Source organism: Mesocricetus auratus, unplaced genomic scaffold (genome assembly GCF_017639785.1).
Source record: "Mesocricetus auratus isolate SY011 unplaced genomic scaffold, BCM_Maur_2.0 Super-Scaffold_100007, whole genome shotgun sequence".
Classification (NCBI taxonomy): Eukaryota; Metazoa; Chordata; class Mammalia; order Rodentia; family Cricetidae; genus Mesocricetus; species Mesocricetus auratus.
The window spans coordinates 81,042,067-81,049,514 of NW_024429191.1; positions in this window are offsets into that span (position 1 = coordinate 81,042,067).

The window sequence follows — 7,448 nt, forward strand, 5'->3', positions numbered from 1 at the left end:
TGAGCCATCTCTCCAGCCCTGACAAATGTGTTTTTTTCTGGGCTGGTAATGAAGGTCTATGATTCTAGCTGCCCAGGGTGCTGTTTCAGGAAAACTGCAGTTCAAGAACTGAGCAGACTGTAGAATGGCTTCAAGGCAAGTGATTGAGACCCTGGTTCAAAATAACAAGTGTTGGGCCCCAGCCCCATGGGGTCTCTGTGAGTTGCTGGTCAGCCTACAAGTGCAACTTGTTTTCCAATCCAAGTGCTTTCTGTTTTCTAGTCCTGGCTTACTGCCCTGGCCTTGACCCTCTGACATCAACATCCAGCAGGAGGAAAACAACGATCTCTTCTACCTGGGGTTTTTTCCACTGTGCTGTAAACTTGTATAAAAAGCTCCTCCCTCCTACAAGGGAGAGACCTCTTAGCACTTGCAATGAAGACACACACACACACACACACTCTCCTGGCAATAAAGGCAGCACATGCATTCTCTTAGTACAAACAAGTGTACGTCTGGTCTCTCTTTTCCTGATACCCTGGACTTGCTTGTGGTGCAGACGCAGCAAACAAGAAAGAAAGAAGAGACTTGAAGGTGTAACTCAGTAGGAAGGCGCTTTCCAAGCCTGTTCTAAGATCTGGGCTCAATCCTTAGTACCAAAGGAGGAAAAAAGGCTATTTTTAGTAAAAAAGATAAAAAGACAGGAAAAGTTCTTAGATTAGAAAAGATTTTCAATGATAATGTTTTATCCTAAGAAAGGGTTTTTCCAAAATGGGAAAAGTGAGGACAAAACCAGAAGATTCAAATATGCCAAAAGAAAATTTGAAAGATGGAGAATATGTGTATGTGTATAACATTTATAATATTTATATTATATTTATAACCTTTAGTTAATAGCAAACTTAATTATATATAATATATAATCATATATGTCACATATATGTTACGCTTGCTATTACCAAGGCTATAAATATAACTTAGTTGAAAATTAAAAGCACTGATATAGAGAACTAAAACTAGTTATTTGCAACAATAAAAAAATTAACAGGCATGGTAACTCATGCCAGTAATCCTTAGAAGATAGTGACAGGAGGATCAGGTATTCAAAGCCAGTCTCCCAAAGTGAATGTGAGGCTAACCTGGGCTATATATGATCTTAAAAACAAAATAAAATCAATATATATTTACAAACAATAGCTTGGAAAGTAAGACTTTTATGTCTTATTCCTCTACTGAATGGGCCATTGGAAACCTGATTAGGTTTTATCCAAATGCCTCTGACACACTGTGTTACATATTTTTTAATTTTAATTTTAAATAGTTTGTTTTACATGTCAATCCCAGTTCCCTCTCCCTCCCTCCTCCCGCACCCCCCATCCCCCCCAGCCTCCCACCCTATTGCCAATTCCTGCCACATAGGGGATATCTAGAGTCTGTCATTTCACTCAGGGTAGGGTCCAGGCACTCCTCTAAGAGTCCAGGCTGAGAGAGCATCCCTCTTTGTGCTATGGACACATGATGCCTGTTAGTATTCCAGGGATAAACACTGATCCACTGCTCAGGGCCCCATAGGTTGCCCAGGCCTCCTCACTGACATTCACATTGTGTTACATAATTTTATGTTTTTATGTGTATGAGTGTTTTGCTCACATGTATATTTGTACCATGTGTATGCCTTGTGCCATATGATGCCATCAGATCCCCAGAACTGATATATAGCTGGTCATGAACTGTCACATGGTTGCTGGAAACTGAACCCATGTTAGGTCCTCTGCAGGAGCAGCAAGTCCTCTTACTGTTGACCCATCCCGTGTTTGTGTGTGTGTGTGTGTGTGTGTGTGTGTGTGTGTATGCATCAATCTGGATTAGTAAGACCTGTGGTGGTTTGAAGGAAATGGCCCTCAAAGGGAATGGCACTATTAGGATGTATGACCTTGTTGGAGTAGGTATGGCTGTGTTGGAGGAAGTGTGTCTCTGTGGAGGCAGGCTTTGAGGTCTCATATATGCTCAAGCCATGCCCAGTGTCACAGCTCCTTCTCTAGCACCGTGTCTGCTTGCCATGATGATAATGGACTAAACCTCTAAAAATGTAACTGAGCTACCACAATTAATTGTTTTTCTTTCTGAGAATTGCCATTGTCATGGTGTCTCTTCACATCAATAGACACCCCAACTAAAGACAGACCCTGTCAAGTAATTCCAACTATTTCCTGTACTACAAACTTTAGGGGATAAACTCTTGGATTCCTATTTCTCATCTCAAATGCTTGTCAACTTCTGAGTACACATTGGCATTGTCTAGAAAATCTAGGTGATATCCCTCTTCAACTACATTAGGCATGTGAGAATCCCAAGTTACTGAACTCGAAGTCCTTCTAGTGATATTTCTACTGATTCTTACTCTTTAATATTTCTTAAGGTGCATTCCATGAGATGAAACCCATACTTAACACTGCTTGGGTGACTGAGAAGCTGAGACTAGATAGCCCGATCACCTATGGTAAAACCAAGTAATACTGTGCTAAACAAGCAAACAATAAACATAGCAACAAAATGACTCCCAGTGACATTCTACTGTACTCATAGACCAGTGCCTTGCTCAGCCATCATCAGAGAAGCTTCATTCTGTGGCAGGTGGAAACAAATACAGAGAGATACACAGCCAGACATTATGCATAGTGAGAGCCCTCAGAACACTCAACTATACATGGGATGTCTCCATAAAATCTCTCTCCTCAGAGCTCAGCAAACCCTTTGAAAAAGGAGGCAGAAATAGTCTAAGAGCCAGAGGGGATGGAGGACACCAAGAAAACAAGACCCTCTTAATCAACATGAGCAAAGCTCATATGAACTCACAGAGACTGAGGTAAAATGCACAAGACTTGTACAGCTGTGTACATGTCTTCTGTGTATATATTATGGATTACAATTTAATGTTTTTATGAGATTCCTGAGTGTGTGAACGAGTGGGTCTCTGATTCTTGGGCCTCCTCTTGGACCCTTTCTCTTCTGTTTATTTTGTCCAATTCCAAATTGTTTTTGTTTTATCATATATTATATATAATACCATATAATTATCCCTTAAAAGTTTGTTTGCTTTCTAATGAGAGACAGAAAGGAAGCAATTTGGATGGGAGGGGAGGTGGGGAAGAACTGGGAAGAGTAGAGTGAGGGGAAACCATAATCAGTGTATATTATGTGAGAAAAAACTATGTTAAAATGGAAAAAAATCTTTATGAGGGAGGGAGGGAGGGAGGAAGGGAGGGAGGGAGAGAGAGAGAACCATTAAAGTGGAATATTTGCTTTGTTGAGACAGTTGATGCTGGTCATTTGGAGCTGAAGAACAGTTGTGACTAAGACTAGCATCACCGAAGTGAAATCTTCTGGGAAACGTTTCCTCAGGGCCATCACACAGAAGCTGTGATCCAGAGAGGCGAAGACAGTAGTAACTTGTGCTGGCAGAGACATATGGTAATGTGTAAGATTCTCTTGGGTGGTATTGGTCATGAAGGCATGAAGGGGTCATGGAGAGAAGCTGATGTTTGGCACTGTGGGAGGTCACTGGTGAAAGTGTAGCCTCAGTTGCAGAAGGCCCAGGATTGAAGGAGTAATGGTGAGACATTGGGGCTTGGCACCACGTAGCAGGGGCAGAGTCTCTGAAGAAAGCCCAGGAGAGGCATTGATGAAGTTGCAGCAGAGATTCCAGCATTTTGGAAATACTAGTATCATAGGACAAACACCAAGGACACATTACATGTGGAGTGGAGCCAGCTTGAACCTGGGAGACATCATGGGTCCTTCAGATGCCAGAGCAAAATAAATGCAGCTATTTCAAGGCCCCGTGGAGGCCAAAGGATCATGCATGGGTCCCAGACATCAAGCACTGAACTTTTACACTGTTGAATTTTGGCTTTACTTTGATTTGATTGTGATTATGCCCTGATTCTTCCCTTTTGAAATAAGAAAGTATTTAACTTATATTTATCTTGTTGGAGCCCACAAAAAAGAGAACTTGTAATTTTACAGAGATTTTGGAATCTTAGAGATACTTTTGATACATTAGAGACACTGAATACTTAAAGAGAATTTGAACTTTGAAAGAGACTTTGGATGTTTTAAAGGGACTGAAAATTTAAAGTTCTTGTTTTTTTTTTTTTTTTTGGTTTTACGAGACAGGGTTTCTCTGTATTATTTTGGAGGCTGTCAGTCCAGTCCAGCCTCGAACTCACAGAGATCCGCCTGCCTCTGCCTCTTGAGTGCTGGAATTAAAGGCATGCGCCACCACCGCCCGCAGTGCTTGAATTTTTAAAGACTGTTGTAGTAGCATTTCCTTGCCAGTGAATCTGTGTTAGTGGTCGCACCCCTTTGGGTGTGGCTTCAGGTGCATACAGTTCCAGGAAAGCAGACTGCATCTTCTGGAGCAGAAACACTGCAGTGGTTCTTTACTATTACCTGTGTAAGTTGTCCCCCAGTAAAAACACCCATTTTCATTTATCTTGGGTCTAGTGAACTCATTAACACCCTGCCTTGACACTGTGGGACTTTTAAAAGTTGGGATGTATTTTATATTGAGATATTGATAGTAACATGAGGTCTTGGGGATATACAAGAAAGGAAAGGTTATTGTTCAATAGTGATGTGTTTGTGTGTGAAACTGACAAGGGGTCAATTGTCCTGGCTAGTTTTCAAATGAGTTATCTGGGAAGAGGTACCTCAGTTGAGAAAATGCCTCCATCTGTTGCCAGTTTTATGGTTAGTGATAGATGTGGGTGTACCCAGCTCACAGGGAATTGTGATACTCTGGGAAGGTGGTACTGAGTTATATAAGAAAGCAGGCTGAGCAAGCCTTGAAATGCAGACCAGTAAGCAGCACTCCTCCATGGCCTCTTCAGTTCTGTCTCTAAGTTCCTGCCTTAAGTTCCTGCCATGAACTCCTTCAATGATGGACCCTTTCCTTAACTTTTGGTCATGGTATTTTATCACTGCAATAAAACCATAACTAAGGCACAGACAAAACAAAAATAACATGAAAGTAGGAGAAGGGACAGCTGGAAAGATGGCTCAGCAGTTAAGAGCAGGACCTGGGTTTGGCTCCCAGAACTCACAACTGTCTACAACTACAGTTCCAGGGTATCTGATATTCTCTTCTGGCCTCCATGGGCACTGAGGAATACACATGGTACACACAGAGACATACATGCAGGCAAGCACTCAAACACATTCTTCAAGTAGGGGAGGAACTTGTTTAGAAGAAAGGATTCAATGGAATAAGAAAGAGGGTGAAAATAATTGGAGGCAAAAATGATCAAAATGCATTGTATACATGTATGAAACTGCCTAACAAGAAATACTTAAAAAAAACAAAAACAAAACAAAACCTTGTTTCCTTAGAGAAACTTTAAAGTAAGAAGATTCTAAAAGAGCAATGCTTACCATATCTCTGGGAAACCATGGCATTGGAAAAGAACTACACTTTTTTAAAAAACAAACAAAAAGACCCAAACAAACAACAGCAACAAAATCACAATTTGTACCCTGTACAAAGAGGGAAATCCCCATAAGGAACATCCATCCAAGAGCCTTCAGCTCCAATGATAGCTGCCCCGAAGATTGATGCTACTTTACGTCCTAGGTGAAATCTCAACAGACTTTAGATAACCATTTAAAAAGGACCTTGAGTAGTTCCTGATAAAACACATAACAATGTTTTTTTTTCCCCTCCAACACTGGAACTTTGTTCTCTACCTTAATGGATAACTCAGGATGTTATGTGTAATGACCAATGTTGATAGAATTTCCCCAAAGCCAAAGGAATTATTGTTGTTATCCCCAGCCTTGAATATTATCTGTATATAACAGAGTGGCCGTTGTGGGATATTTGTACACTGTATAGAGATGTATTGCTGTAGTTGGTTTAATAAAGACTGAATGGCTACGAGCTAGGCAGGAGAGAATAGGCAGGACTTCTGGGTAGAGAGAGGACTCTGGGAAGAAGAGAGTTGGAGATGCCAGTGGGGATGCAGACCAAGTTGGACATACAGAATGAAAGTGAGGTAAAAAAGCGACGTGACAGAATGTAGATCAGTAGAAGCATGCTAATTTAAGTTATAAGAGCTAGTTGGAGCCAGGCATTGGTGGCGCATGCCCTTAATCCCAGCACTTGAGGCAGAGGCAAGTAGATCTCTGTGAGTTCCTGACCAGCCTGGCCTACCGAGCGAGTTCCAGGACAGCCTCCAAAGCAATACAGAGAAACCCTGTCTTGAAAAACCACAAGAAAAAAAAAGAGCTAGTTGGGGACAAGCCTAAGTTAAAGGCCAAGTTTTCATAATTGATAAGAAGTGTCCAGCATCATTATTTGTGAGCTGTTGGCCCAAAGAAAAGTTTGAGTACAAGTGACAAGGCATGATTTTGGAAATCTTCACCTAGATGGATCTGACAGACTCTGTGACATGTGGGTAAGTAGGACACTTATAAACGGTAACAGCTTACAGCAATGCTCTGAGATACAGAGTTTTGCACCTATGCACCAAAACTAAGCATAAGTCCATCTCAATCAGAAACAGAGGGCATGGGCCCCTCAGAAAGGACATAGCTAGCAGACTCACTGAGATGCTGTTGTCTTACACAGATGAATAAAAATTATCTGAGAAGAGAATTACTAACTATTCTAATTACTTGCATTTTTTGCAGCGGTGGGGGTGGGGGTGGGAAACTGACACAATCCAAAAAAAAAAAAAAAAACAAAACAGTCCCAGTGCCTTTTCTGCTCTGTCTCAGTGATAACCTAGAGGTTATCACTATTCCACTGCTTTTCCTTAATCTAGAAAAATGGAATGACACATTCTTTATGAAGAGACTGACAGGCTGTACTCAGATGTCTTCTGACATCTCAATGTGCACAGAGGTTCACTCTACTCAGACTGAAAGAACTTGGAAAGTTATTCACTAGAATTTCCTTTCTGAGTCTTTACAGCTTTAAGTATTTCAGAAAGATAAGGTTGCCCAAACCTGCAACCTGTTAAAAGCTTAAATGGTCTGTTCAAACAAAACAAAACATCCTCTTAATTACAAAGATAAATTAGTTTCTGTTTAAATCAGTTGTTGTGACCTTAATTTATGTTTTAGTTTGCTTGTTTTCCTCTTTTAGATACTTGTGAACGTTTTTAAAGTCAACTTGCCACAATCTGGAAAAGAGTCTCAATGAGGAATTACCTAGAACAGGTTGGCTGTGGGCACATCTGTGAAAGAACTGTCTTGATTTTGTTTTGCCACATACTTAATATGTAACCCCTGTGTAGCTATATATGTATTATTTTAATAGTCCAAGAGATTTTGATCTTAAACTCAAAAATTAAGATAATGAAGACAGTGCCTTATAAGACCTGATGGCTTTTTAATATCTCATAGTGTATAGGGGAATATGTGCATAGCAGTTTGCTTTTGTTGCTATGACAAAACACCATAACCAA